The 14,764-nt window shown below is 42.5% G+C and overlaps 1 protein-coding gene across 7 annotated transcripts in view; it reads left to right on the top strand.

Moving 5' to 3' along the window:
* The window catches only part of csrnp3 (cysteine-serine-rich nuclear protein 3), a 245,838-nt gene that overhangs the window by 150,892 nt on the left and 80,182 nt on the right, over positions 1-14,764 (top strand). For all 7 annotated transcript variants that reach the window (XM_048599494.1, XM_048599491.1, XM_048599493.1 and 4 more), the window contains one exon: positions 10,632-10,731. The gene's annotated coding sequence lies outside the window, so the exon portion shown is untranslated. The remainder of the gene's footprint in view (positions 1-10,631; positions 10,732-14,764) is intronic.

The raw sequence follows: 14,764 nt of genomic DNA, 5'->3' as shown, positions 1-14,764 counted from the left end.
CTCAGATTCTCCAGCATCTGCAGTTCTTACAATCATTAAAGCTTAAATTACAGCCAGGATAAGTCTTCTCAAACATTTTTTTTTGCCTGCTCTGCTATCCTCCAGTCAGGAATGCCTTCCTCTGTCGAATTCTTGTGTCAGGAATATTAGCTATGAGTGCTGTAGTACCTTTTTATGTAGATGGTGCTTACTCTGAGATGTAAGAGATTTCTATGAGAGCCAGTGATTTTTCTCTTTCTTTAGAGCTGACGGCTGTAGAGAGCTGTTCTTTTAACAGATGGCAGTTTGCTCTCATGCCGATTTTTTTTTTTTTAAATCCAAATGCACTGTTCTTTTATACCTTTGACGACCTATTAATTTCTTACAGTAGGATTAATTTCTTATAGTAGGATTAATCAGAGATTGTGAAAACCATCAGATTTAAATTTAATTGGGCTTTTATATCGAGGGCATGGTTTAAATTAATTGGCTAAATTCAAAAACCTGTTGGTTTGTTAAAAATGGTGCTTTGCTTGCTAACAGTATAGTCTTTTGATCAAGTTCAAGAACTTTCTGGGCATCTGCTGCTGCCTGCAGACTTTTTTTTTAATCCAAGCCTAAAGAAACACGCCATTTTGAAGAGACCACACTCTTTCCTTGCACCCCCCGCCCTCATCATTTTACAAAAAAATTCTAACATTCTGCCTTCAAATCCACAAGTACTGTACCAACTTTGCAACAATGTAAAGGTGCTGTCAGAGGAGGATGAGATACTGGCATGAGAGATGCTGACCAGGGTGTCACAGAGGAATTGTGCCTTTGAAAGTGCTGACAGGGAAAGAGCGCAGAAGGTGTGATTGGTTATGGCATCATGCTGGAGATGACAAAAATGACACAGGATGGTCCTTTTTGAATCTAGAGGCTGATGGGGTGTATTTCCCATGGCTAATCCACCAAATCTGCACATCCCTGGATACTATGGGCAATTTTTAGCTTGGCCAATCCACCTAATCAACGCATCTTTGTACTGTGGGAGGAAACTGGAGCACCTAGAGGAAACCCACTCAAACAATGAGAGAATGTGCAAACTCCACACACAGTCAGACAGATGTCCCAGGCTGGAATCAAACCCGCTAATATGAGGCAGCAGTGCTAGCCACTGAGCCACTGTGCCGCCCCATTGGCCCACATTCTCAGAAGGGCTGTGATACTGCTGTTGTACTGTTTTCATCTGTTGGTTTTACTTTTAGTTTCCCAAAATTGCAATAGTGGTCATTTGAAATTTTGTTCATTGATTTGTTTGTACAGAAAGTGTACCATGTAAGAAGTAGTGATATATTTATTTAATATTTCCAGTATAATTGTAGGCTAAAAATTTATGCTTTATAAATAGCAGTACTGTGGGGTTAAATTCCATAATTAAATTCAGCAGTTGTTATGAACATTACGATGAGACACTTTGTGTTTCTCTTCTCCCCACTTCCCCTCCACCCTTACACCTTAATTTGAGGTCCTGTTCAAAGATTGGATCCAAATCTCCTGGTTATTGATCCCTGAAAACACTTGGTATTCTCTGGGAAACTGCCATCCTTACCTCATCGGATTTGCATGTGATTTCAGCTCCCATGATCCAGGCCAATTCCTTTTCAATTTTCTCACTAATATAAAACTGATACTGGCTACCATCAGCAAGCTCTTTTTAAGAATTATTTTATGGGAAAGATGACAGACACTTGGTATCCTGGATATAAGCACTCTTCACATTGTCCGACGATGCTCAAGCTTCCTAGAATGGAGAGAAGTTTGAGCCTAGGCCTACATTTGGTACAGATTCAGGCCAGTCATTGACACGTGAGGGTGTTGGGTTCTGAGCTTTTCTCTGCAGCTGTGACCATGAGATGCACAGATGTAGGATCACCCCAAGAAGTGAGCAAATAATTTGTGCGAGGGAGTGTGGTTACTTCTGAGTGTATTTTCAGTAGCTTCTTGGATCTTTGAGCCTTTTTTGGCTGCTGTTGTCAGCCAATCATGAGGGCTGTTAGCTGACAGACGTGATCACAGTTGCAGCCTTCACTGGGGGAAGTAGGTATACTTTTGCCTGTCCAGATTTCAGGTTCCATGTTAGAGACACAGGGCACTAAAGTCAGTTCAAGTTCAACCAAGATAGGGGGCAGCACATTGAGTACAGTGCTTCTGTCCAACATCACCATCCAGAGAAGCCAAGAAAAAGAGGCGTAGTTTTCTTCAGTTGTAATGCATCTCCAGTAATTTGAGGCTATCATGCAATCTAAGGAACACTGCATTCATGAGAGTGGAATTAGCATGCACATTTATTACTGCAGAAAACAGTCATGCAGTTCGAAGGTCCACTTCTTCTGTTAATGAAGATGGAGGAGTCTACTTGCTATATTAAAGGAACCCAAATTTGATGGGCAGATGATTTTCTGCAGTTGGGTCAGTAAATTTGTGGCATGATTGTGTACTGCAGTGATTTATGGTACTAGCAACTTGATAGCATCCCATCTGTGGATTCTCTAACAGTGGCACAAGAGATTAGCACGTGACTGCATGTCAGGGACAGCAACGTTTCAATTACAATAATTTGACGCAATAAATTCTGTTAGAGCAATGTTGCTGAAAATTTACCAATACAGCAGCCTAAATACTTGGCAAAGGTCTTGACAGTTGCTGCAATGCAGGTGCAATTGCACTATTATTACTAGGTTCTGAGGGAAGTGACGATCTAATAATCCTGAGACCCAGGTAATATTCTGGGGACCTGGGTTCAAATCCCAGCATGCTAGATTGTGGAATTTGAAATCAATAAAAAACTTGGAATTTTTCTTTTTATTAATAACCATGAAACTACTGTTCATTGTCATATAAAAAGTGTCCAGTTCATGAATGTCCTTCTAGTGAGGGAAACTAAGGTGGAGGGGATCCAGTATCCCCTCGGGGAGGTTCGCTAGTGCTACTTGGGAGGATTTAAATTAGAGTGGTGGGGAGCTGGAAACCAGAGCAGCAGGTCAGCACGTGGAGGGATTGAGGGGAAGTTAGATGTTAGGACCAGTAAATCAAAAAGAAAGCTCAGGCAGAGACACGTAAATGAACACGATGGCACTGATGGGCTGAAGTGTGTTTACTTCAATGCAAAGAGTATTAAAGGTAAGGGAGATGAGTTTAGAGCCCAGATCAATAAATGGCACTGTGATGTTGTGACCATCGGGTAGACGATGGCCTAATGGTTTTATTGCTGGACTATTAATCCAGAAACCCAGGTAATGTTCTGGGGAAGAAACGAAAGAACTGCGGATGCTGTAAATCAGGAACAAAAATAGAAATCACTGGAATTCAATAATAATAATTCAATAATAATCTGGAATTAAGAGTCTAACGGTGACCATGAAACCATTGCCAATTGTCAGGAAAAACCCACCTGGTTCACTAATGTCCTTTCTGGGAAGGAAATCTGCAATCCTTACCTGGTGGGGCCTACATGTGACTCTAGACCCACATCAATGTGGTTGACTCTTAACTGCCCTCTGGGCAGTTAGGGATGGGCAATAAATGCTGGTCCAGCCAGCGATGCCCACATCCTGTGAATGAATGCAAAAAAAAATTAGAAACTTGGTTGAGAGTGGGACAAAACTGGCTGCTCAACATTCCAGGGTTTTGTTATTTAGACGAGATAGAGAGGAAGGTAAAAGAGGTGGAGGAGTTGCATTACTAATACATCTGCACTCGGAGAGGACATGCTGGAGGGCTCATCCACTGAGGCAAAATGGGTAGAGCTCAAAAATAGAATGGGTACAATCACTTTGATTGGATTATACTGTAGGCCTCCCAACAGCCACCGAGAGATTGAGGAACAAATTATATAGGTATTGGAAAGGTGCAATAAAAACAGTTGTCATAGTGGATGACTTTAACTTCTCTGGTATTGACTGGGACTCCTTTAGAGCAAGAGGCCTAGATGGGGCAGAATTTGTTAAGCACATCCAAGACCATTTCTTGAAACAATTTGTGGATAGTCCAACTAGAGGAGGGGCCATACTGGATCTTATAGTGGCTAATGAGCCTGGTCAGGTGACTCACTTTTCAGTGAGAGAGTATTTTGTTAACAGTGATCACAACTCCTTAAACTTTAAGATAGCTGCAAAAAAGGATATGTCAGGACCTTTGTGGGAAGGTAATAAATTGGAGGAGACTAAATTATGTCAGTATTAGGCAGGAGCTAGGGAGCGTTAATTGGGAGGAGCTGTTATCAGGCAAGTCCACATTTGACGCGTGGAAACTGTTTAAAGACCGGCTGGCGAGCATTCAGGACTGGCATATCCCAGTAAGGAGGAAAGATAAGGATGGCAAGGTAAGGGACCCTTGGATAATGTGGCAGTTTGTGAATTTAGTCAAAAGTGGAAAAAATAAGCATATGTAAGGTTTAGGAAGCTAAAATCAACAGGGCCCATGAGGAATATAAGAAAAGCAGGAAAGTACTCGAACAGGGAACAGAGAGCAAGAAGGGGCCGTGAAATCACCTTGGCAAGTAGGATTAAAGAGAATCCTAAAGCATTCTATAGATATGTTAAAAACAAGAAGATAACTAGGGAGAAGGTAGGACCGCTCAAAGATGAAGGAGGGAAATTGTGCTTGGAGGCAGAGAATGTGGGTGAGATTCTAAATGAATACTTTGCAGTGGTATTCACCCAGGAAAACAATATGGAGAATAGTGAGATTTGTGTGGAGCATGCTAATATGACGGAATGTTTTGAGATCAAGGAAAAAGTGCTGTTGGATCTCTTGAAGAGCATTAAGATGGATAAGTCCCCAGGGCCCGATGGTATCTACCTCAGATTGTTGAGCGAGGCAAGACGGGATTGCTGGGGCCTTAATCAAGATCTTTGTATCCTCACTAGACACTGGAGAGGTCCCAGAGGACTGGCAAGTAGCTAATGTTGTTCCTCTATTCAAGAAGGGAAATGGGGATAATCCAGGAAACTACAGACCGGTGAGTCTCACATCAGTGATTGGGAAGCTATAGGAGAGAATTGTTAGGCATAAGATTTACGCACGTTTGGAAAAGCATGGCCTAATTAGGGACAGTCAGCATGGCTTTGTGCAAGGCAGGTCTTGTCTTGATTGATTTTTTTTATATGAGGGTAGAGCAGTGGATGTTGTTTACATGGATTTTAGTGAGGCGTTCGACAAGGCCCTTTGTGGTAGGCTCAACGAGAAGATTAAGATGCGTGGGATCCGTGGTGACTTGCCCACATGGATTCGGAATTGGCTTGCCCGTAGAAGATAGAGGGTATTGGTGGAAGGGTGTTTATCAGGCTGGAGGTCCACGACTAGTGGTGTTCCGCAGGGATCCGTACTGGGACCTCTGCTGTTTGTGATACATATAAATGACTTTGAAAATGTGGATTATTGGGTTAGTAAGTTTGCAGACGACACAATGGACTTGCGGATATTGTAGAAGGTTGTCAAAGGATACAGTGGGATGTAGATAAGTTGCAGGTATAGGCGGAAAAATGGCAGAAGGAGTTTAATCCAGACAAGTGTGAGGTGCTGCACTTTGGAAAATCAAATATTAAGGAAAAGTATACAGTTAATGGCAGGACTCTGAGCAGCATGGATGTACAGAAGGATCTTGGAGTCCAAGTCCAGAGCTCCTTGAAAGTAGCCACACAAGTAGATGGGGTGGTAATGAAGGCATGTGGCATGCTTGCCTTTATTGGTCGGGGAATTGAGTGCAAGAGTCAGGATGTCGTATTGCAACTTTATAAGACTTTTTGATTAGGCAGCATTTAGAATATTGCATTTGGTTCTGGTCGCCACATTACAGGAAGGATGTGGAAGCTTTGGAGAGGGTGCAGAAGAGGTTTACCAGGACGCTGCCTGGATTTAGAGGGTGTAAGGTATAAGGAGAGGCTAGAAAAACTCAGGTTGTTTTCTATTGTGCGGTGGAGGCTGAAATGTCTAATGCTCGGGGGCATGCATTAATGGTTGGAGGGGGGAAAGATCAAAGGAAACGTGAGAGGCTAGTGCCTTTTAGGGTGATAACCACTGCCAGGGGTAGTGGTGGAGGCAGATGTGATAGGGGCATTTAGGATACTGTTAGATAAGCACATGAATATGCAAGGAATGGAGGGATATGGACCAATGGCAGGCAGAAGAGATTATTTTCATTCGGCGTCATGCTCGGCACAGTATCGTAGGCTGAAGGGCCCATTTCTGTGCTGTACAATTCTGTGATCTATGTTCTAAACTGCTGCCCTTACCTGGGCTGACCTAAATGACTTTCCGGCATGCAATCCAAGCCAATTCTGGTTTGATTTTCTGATGAATATGAAACTGATACTGGCTGCTGTAGGCAAGCTCCTATGAAGAATTATTTTTGTCTCTAACTGGATATTTATGTTTCCTGTTTTCTGTCTGGAAAAGAAGTCAATTCTGTATCTAATGTTATGAAGGGTTCTTGTAATACAGTGATAGTGTTCCTATCTCTGAGCCAAGAAATTTGGGTTGAAGTTCCATGTGCTCCAAAGGTGTGTAATACATCGCTAAACAAGTTGATTCGGAAATACATAACTAATTTTGTTTCTCTGACTGTTGGCCACCTCCGAAACCTTTTCAGTTTGTCGGTGGTAGATGCTTTTGGAACTCATAGGGCCACAGTTCCTCCTCACAGCAGAGGGAGCAGTCTGGTACAGTGCAGCAATTCCCTCTCTCCATGATAGTCTGCAATGCCAACCCACAAGCAGATGCCAGCAAACCTAAGTGAAAGGCAGCCTCAATGATCAAACACACAACCATCTGGTTTGATTGCAGATGCACTATCACATGGACTGCCAGCTTGTGTGTTCAAAAATACAATTTGACTAATTCTAGTCCATGAGCCAAACTAATTTGAATCATCCATGGAAACTACTTTACTATTGCATTAAATGATGAATAAGACCATGATAAACTGACCTGTTGTTATATACATGTAAGAAAGATTTACTGTTTCATGTCAACCCATGGTCCTTTAATCTAAAGAGTAATTTATTCAAGTTGTGAAATATAATTGAGATATAAACATGAGACATAAATCAGTTAAATTTCATCACCCAGTGCATCCTGTGCTTACAGTTTGATAGAAGTACATTTTGAGCTATGCTGTTCAATCGCTTCAGAGAGGATGTTTTGTGCAATAAGTCTTGTTCTCTTGCTCATTACCCTATCTCCAGGGTGAGTGTGCAATATCATATTTCTCTAGGAGTAAGAGAACGGGAAAATGAGGAGTATCACACTGCTGCTCAGCCACCTGCAACAGGCAAGGCACTACGCTTCTCAATTTCCTCATCTGCCATGTGCGTTCTAAAACACCAGAGAAAATTGGGCAAACCTGCTTTTATTAGTTAAAGGCCAGTTCTCCAATTTGGAAATTATTGGCTAGATATTCGCAAGAATGCGGCAGTCTGGAGAGCTTAAAAAAGAGCAGGCATGATCTGGGTGCAGAGGTCCTACCCCATTTCAGACAGACCCAACTTTTGCCACCAGGAGAAGGAAGCCAGACTGCAATCAATTACATGTTAGTAATTTGATAAAAACCTTTCTGTTGAGCTATTAGTCTGGGTGTAAAAACCCTCAACATGTGTTATATATGGATGAATGAGCTCCTTATGTACTTCGAAAAGCCTCAAAGCCCCAGAAAAATAACATTACTTCTAGAAAATGAAACTTCTTCATTTTATTTGATAGTGAAAGTTCTGCACATTTCGCTGTCCAATTTCCAGCTTGTTGGAATTTGATTGATGGCTTGCCCTGCTTGATGTTACCACTATTGCTGCATACCTGAGGCTGGCTTTTATACTTGCTCTTCGGGTTTGAAGGTAGAGCAGTTTGTTATATCCAGTGGGCAAAAAGTGTACAAAGTCACCACTTCCAGTGCTATCTTGGGTACAAAGATAGCTAGGTAGAAAATCTTAGATATAAATTAGAAAAATAAAGGTGAAAGTTCAGCATTACAGTCTTAAAGTTTTAGACCAGGGAGTCCATGCTGTGCTTCACATTGAGGATGAAAATATGGAGCACTTGGAAGTGCATGGTAAAAAAGGGCAGAGTCAGCACAACTTCGTCACGTGGAAGTAATACCTGACAAATCTGTTAGAATTCTTTTGAGAAGGTAATTAGCAAGTTAGACAAAGGAAAACCAGTGGACATGATCTATTCAGATTTCTGAAAGGCCTTTGACAAGGTGCTGCACAGGAGACTGCTAAGCAAAATGAGAATCCATGGTGTTCGGGGCAAGGTTAGGTCATGGATGGAGCACTGGCTGCCTGGTAGAAAGCAGAGTAGGGATAACTTTTTCAGGATGGCAGCCAGTGACTATTGGAGCTCTGCAGGGGTCCGTATTGGGACCACAACTATTCACATTATACATTCATGATCAGGATGTTATATTAACGAAGGAACTATGGGCATTGTTGCTAAGTTTGCAGATGGCACAAAGGTTGAGAGATAAGTAGTGTTGAGGAAGCTAGAATGCTGCGGAAGCACTTGGACTGGCTAAGAGGATGAGCGAAGACGTGGCAGGTGAAATACATGTGAGAAAGTGAGGATATGCACTTTGGTAGGAAGAATAGAAGTGTAGACTATTTTCTAAACAGGGAAAGTCTTCATAAATCTGAGGCACAAAGGGACTTGGGAATCCTAGTTCAGGATTCTCTTAAGGTTAACATGCAGGTTCGTTGGCAGTTAGGAAGACCAATGCAATTCATTTTCAAGAGGACTAGAATAAAAGAACAAGGATGTACTGCTGGGGCTGTATAAGGCTCTGGTCAGACTGCATCTGTAATATTGTGAGCAGATTCGGGCATCACGTGTGAGGATGGATGTGGTGGCTTTGGAGAGGGTCCACAGGAGCTCTACAACAATGATTCCAGAGATGGAGGGCTTGTCGTATGAGGAACGGTTGAGGACTCTTGAGTCTGTACTTGATGGAGTTTAGAAGAATGAAGGGAGATGTGACTGAAACTTACAGAATACTGAGAGGCTTTGATAGGTTGGACATGCAGTAGACGTTTCCACTAGTAACAGAGACTAGGAGCCGATCACACAGCCTCAAAGTGAAGGGATAACCCTTTGAATGGAGGAAGAATTTCACCATACAGACGGTGGTGAGTCTGTGGAGCCAAGGCACTCTGTATATTTAAGACAGAGAAAGAAAGGTTCTTGATTGGTGAGGAGATTCAGGGTTACGGGGAGAATAGGGTTGAGAAACATATCAACCATGATTCAATGGCGGAGCAGACTCAATGGGCTGAATGGCCTAATTCTGCTCCTATATCTTATAGTATCCGTATACAGCAGTTCTAGGTAAGTTTCATCAATCTCTAACTTCGTGAATGTTTAGAGTTTCAGCTAATTACTTATAGATTTCACTTGTACTTCTTTTTTAACACAGTCTATTTCATTTACATTTATCTGCTGTATTCTTTCTGTAATAGATTTTGGAATCATCACAGGATATTCAACTGATGTTTGACTGTGTACAATTCTAGCAGTCCACAGTCTATATTTGTATGAAGCAGATGATTGGCAACTTATTTACAATGATGAACTGTTTCGTTACTATCCTGCAGATACAGCAGAATGACGTTCTGCAATTCATACAGGTTTCAGGATTGCTCCAAGCCTGAAGTGTAATTTGCTGCACCCTGGTTACCCTGTGGGTTTCTGTATACTCCACAATTACCTTCATGGATTGCAAGTATTTTCCACACTATTAATCTTAATCTAGCATGTGATGTCTGGTAACACATAGTGTTAGTCAGCTACTATGATGGTCTTATATTACATCCGTCCTGTATCTCTCTGCTGATTACTGCTGCGAAGGCTGGTTGCTTGGAAACAACGAGGTGTCGTAATATCTATCTTGCTGGTCTGTGGCCAACAATAAGAAGCAGTGAAAGAAAATGTGGGTAGTACTGAGGCAATGATAGGTTCTTTTGGCACAGTGCAGAAAGTTTGCGAGATTTAAGAGTATTGCCATTTCTGTACTGCAGCAAGATCCCAGAGCTATTCCTGCTATTATTCAGCTAGTGTCGCTTCTCATCATGCTCATTCACAATTTCTCTGCATCTGTTGTTGATCTTGATCGAAGAGGTTCACTTTCCTATTGAGATCTTTTCGCTGATTATGTCTGGAAACCTCAAGGTTGTGCACACACTCCTCTCTTATACCCAAATATCCTCTTGCAGATCACAATGTTTCAGTGTTTGATGACCAAAATCGTGTCCAGTTTAAATTGCTGTTGCAGGCTCTGAGGATACTGCAACAGCAAGTTCTGTTGGAAGTAAATGCTACGTGTTGATAGCCTCCATCATGAGTATTTGGGCAATGACTCACTTCTGGAAATCTTAATTAACTGCCTTGATTAGTTCTGTCTTTGCATTTATAGGTATTTTTCTGTAGAACAACTGCAATATGCCAGTTTGAAATTGCGCATATTGTAAAGAGTTTTGTAAGGAAACAATTAAAAATTCAACAACTACTGGATGTGGATGAATAGTGCTGACAATCTACTTTGAAGTATTTAAAATGTAATTAGTTTGCTGCTTATCCAAAGTGCCAGATTTTTAGCTAATTTTAAAATTTTATTTTCTTAGGTAAACTGAGCCAGAACCCAAGATCTGAAGAATCATGCCAAAGAAAGTCAGGACCTAGCCAGTAAATCTCCATGAGCTGAAAGTTTGAAAGACCTTCAAGGTGAGTGTATATTAAGACCTGTCAATTAAAATACCTACTTTGAACTGTAACTATTTCACAGGTGGGTCACTTTTATTTGGGACAGTGAATTGGTGTGGAGGGGAAAATCTCAAGTTAAAACCCAAGAAATCATTGGTCTTTAACACTAATGACTTTCCTAACATCATCTTCAGAGCTCTTGAGCCCATTTGGATTGCATGTCCTCCTCAGTACAGCACAGTACAGGCCCTTCGGCCCACAATGTTGTGCCGAACTTTTACCCGAAACCTAAGGTCTATCTATACTCCACCGCTACCTTTATACTATCATCCATATGCCGATCTAATAGCCGCTTAAATGCCCCTAATGAGGCCGACTCCATTACCCTCTCCAGCAATGCATTCGACGCCCCTGCCACTCTCTGAGTAAAGAATCTACCTCTGACGTCTCCCCGATATCTATCTCCTTTCACTTCAAAACTATGTCCCCTCGTAAAAGCTACCTCCACCCTAGGAAAAAGGTCTTTGGCTGTCTACTCTATCTATACCTCTGATCATTTTGTACACCTCTATCAAGTCACCTCTCATCCTTCGTCATTCTAAAGAGAAAAGCCCTAGCGCTCTCAACCTTTCCTCGTAAGACCTTCCCTCCATTCCAGACAACAGCCTGGTAAATCTCCTCTGCATCTTTTTCCAATGCTTCCACATTTTTCCTGTAATGAGGTGACCAGAACTGGACACAATACTCCAGATGTGGCCGAACCAGGCTTTTGTATAGCTGGAGCATAACTTCATGGCTCTTGAACTCAATCCCTCTATTAATGAAAACTAACACACCATACGCCGCCTTAACAACTGTATCCACCTGGGTGGCAGCTTTCAGGGAACTGTGAACAAGAACCCCAAGATCCCTCTGCTCCTCTACACTGCCAAGAATCTTTCTGTTAACCCGGTATTCTGCTTTCAAGTTTGTCCTTCCAAAATGAATCACCTCACACTTTTCAGGGTTAAACTCCATCTGCCACTTCTCAGCCCAACTCTGCATTCTATCAATGTCCCTTTGTAACCTAGAACAGCCCTCCGCACTGTCCACAACGTGACCCGCCTTCGTATCATCCGCGAATTAACTAATCCGCCCTTCCACTCCTTCATCCAAATCATTTACAAAAATCACAATAGAAGAGGACCCAGGACAGATCCTTGTGGTACACCACTCGTAACTGAGCACCATGTTGAATATTTTCCGTCCACTACCACCCTTTGGATTCAGAATTGGCTGACATTTAGAAGACAATCTGTCACATTTCCCCCTATCCCATGCCTCCTTACCTTCTGCATGAGCCTACCATGGGGAACCTTATCAAATGCCTTACTTTAAATCCATGTATACCGCATCCACTGCTCCACCTTCATCCACGTGTTTGGTCACCTCTTCAAAGAATTCAGTAAGGTTTGTGAGGCATGATCTACCCCTCACAAATCCATGCTGACTATCACGAATCAAACTGTGCCTTTCCAAGTGATCATAAATCCTGTCTCTCAGAGCCCTTTCCAATAATTTGCCCACCATTGACGTAAGACTAACTGGTCTGTAATTTCCGGGGTTATCCCTGTTCCCTTTTTTGAACAAGGGAATGACATTTGCCTCTTTCCAATCTTCCGACACTATACCCGCGGACAGTGAGGACGAAAAGATCATTGCCAAAGGCCCTGCGATCTCTTCCCTCGCTTCCCATAGAATCCTTGGATAAATCCCATCAGGCCCAGGGGACTTATCTATCTTCAACTTCCTCAGAATTCCTAGTGCATCTTCTTTAATAACATCAACCTCCTCTAGCCTACCAGCCTGTTTCACACTGTCCTCCTCTACAACTAGGTCCCTCTTGGTTGTGAATACTGAAGAAAAGTATTCATTAAGGACCTCTCCTATCTCTTTAGGCTCTGTGCACAAATTCCCTTTACAATCCTTGATCGGCCCTACCCTATCTCTGTCATTCTCTTGTTCTGCACATATGTGTAAAAAGCCTTGGCGTTTTCCTTGATCCTATCTGCCAAGGTTTTCTCATGCCCCCTTATAGCTCTCCTAAGCCCTTCAGCTCCTTCCTGGCTAACTTGTATCCCTCTAGAGCCTTTTCTGTTCCTCTTTTCCCAAGCCTCCTTCTTCCTCTTAACCAGTCATTCGACCTCTCTCGAGAACCATGGCTCCCTCACTCGACTGCATCTTCCCTGCCTGCTAGGGACAAACATATTGAGCACGTGCAGTATGCATTCCTTAAACAATCTCCACGTTTCTGTGGTGCTCTTCCTTCACAGCATCTGTTCCCAATTTATGTTACCCAGTTCTTGCCTAACTGAATTGTAATTACCCTTCCCCCAGTTATAAACTTTACCCTGCCGTACGTACCTATCCTTATCCATGACTATTGTAAAAGTAACAAAGTTATGATCACTACTGCCAAAATGCTCTCCTACCAACAGGTCTAACACTTGGCCCGGTTCATTGTCAAGCACCAAATCCAAAGTGGCCTCTCCTCGTGTTGGTCTATCTACATACTGTGTCTGGAATCCTTCCTGAGCGCACTGGACAAAATCTGCTCCATCTAAACTATTACATCTGAAATGTTTCCAATAAATATTTGGAAAGTCGAAGTCACCCATGACTACAACCCTGTGACTTCTGCACCTTTCCAGTATCTGCCTCCCAATCCGCTCCTCTACTTCTCTGCAACTATGAAGGGGTCTGTAAAAAAACCCCCAACAAAGTGACTGCTCCTTTCTTGTTCCTGACCTCCAACCCAAACTGACTCTGTTGACATATCATTCTCGAACTGCCTTTCAGTAGCTGCTATACTCGCCCTGACTAGCAATGCCACTCCCCCACCTCTTTTTCCACCCTCCCTATTTCTTTTAAAGCATCTAAATCCCGGAACTTCCAACATCCATTCCTCTCCGAGTTACCCAAGTTTCTATAATGGCCACAACATCATAGTTACAAGTACCGACCCATGCTCTAAGTTCATCCGCTTTATTTCTGATACATCTTGCATTGAAGTATACACAACTCAAACCATCTCAGTGTCTGCAGTTACGCTCCGTCGACCGCATTTCTTTATAAACCACCTCACGCCCAGTTGTGTCTGTTGGAAGGCTGAATACCTCATCCTCTGAATTATAAATGCAGTTCCCCACCCCCTGCCAATCTAGTTTAAACCATCCCATACAGCTCTAGCAAACTTCCCTCCCAGGATATTTGTGCCCTTCTGGTTCAGGTGCAACCCGTCCTTACTGTACAGGTCCCACCTTCCCCAGAATGTGCTCCAATTATCCACATAATGGAAGCCCTCCCTCCTACACCAGCCCTGTAGCCACATGTTTAGCTGCACTCTCTCCCTATTTCTTACCTTGTTATCACGTGGCACTGGTAGTAATCCAGAGATAACTACCCTGTTTGTCCTGGACTTCAGCTTCCAACCTAACTCCCTGTACTCGTTTTTCACATTCTCAGTCCTTTTTCTACCTATGTCATTGGTACCGATGTGTACCATGACTGCTGGTTGCTCACCCTCCCCCTTAAGGATCTTGAAGACTCTTTGAATGCTGTAACAGTGGGCCCTGGTGGAGCATCAAGTTTTTAAATTTTCAAAAGTCCCTAGATTCTGGTAAGGTCCCATCAGATTAGAAACCTCGAATATGACTTCTATTTATTTAGAGAGGACAGCGCAAACAAAACCACAGGCCAGTCAGCCTAATATCTGTCATAAGGAAAATGCTCAAATCTGTTATTAAGGAGGTTATAGCAGGACTCTGGAAAGTCTTCAGTGCAACCAGGCAGAGAAAAATAGCTCTGAAAAAGGGAAATCGTGATTGACTAATTTTTTGAGCCCTTTAAGAAAAACAACAAGTAACATTGATAAAAGGGGAACTGATGGATGTACTGTACTTCGATTTCCAGAAGGCTTTTGACAAGGTACAATTTAAGAGGTTATGATACAAAAATAGACTTTATGGTGTATGGGTGACATATTAGCATGGATAAAGAATTATTTTGGTTAACA

This window comes from Rhincodon typus, chromosome 7 (assembly GCF_021869965.1).
Source record: "Rhincodon typus isolate 14 chromosome 7, sRhiTyp1.1, whole genome shotgun sequence".
In the NCBI taxonomy this organism is placed as follows: Eukaryota; Metazoa; Chordata; class Chondrichthyes; order Orectolobiformes; family Rhincodontidae; genus Rhincodon; species Rhincodon typus.
This window is presented reverse-complemented; position numbering and strand designations above follow the sequence as displayed.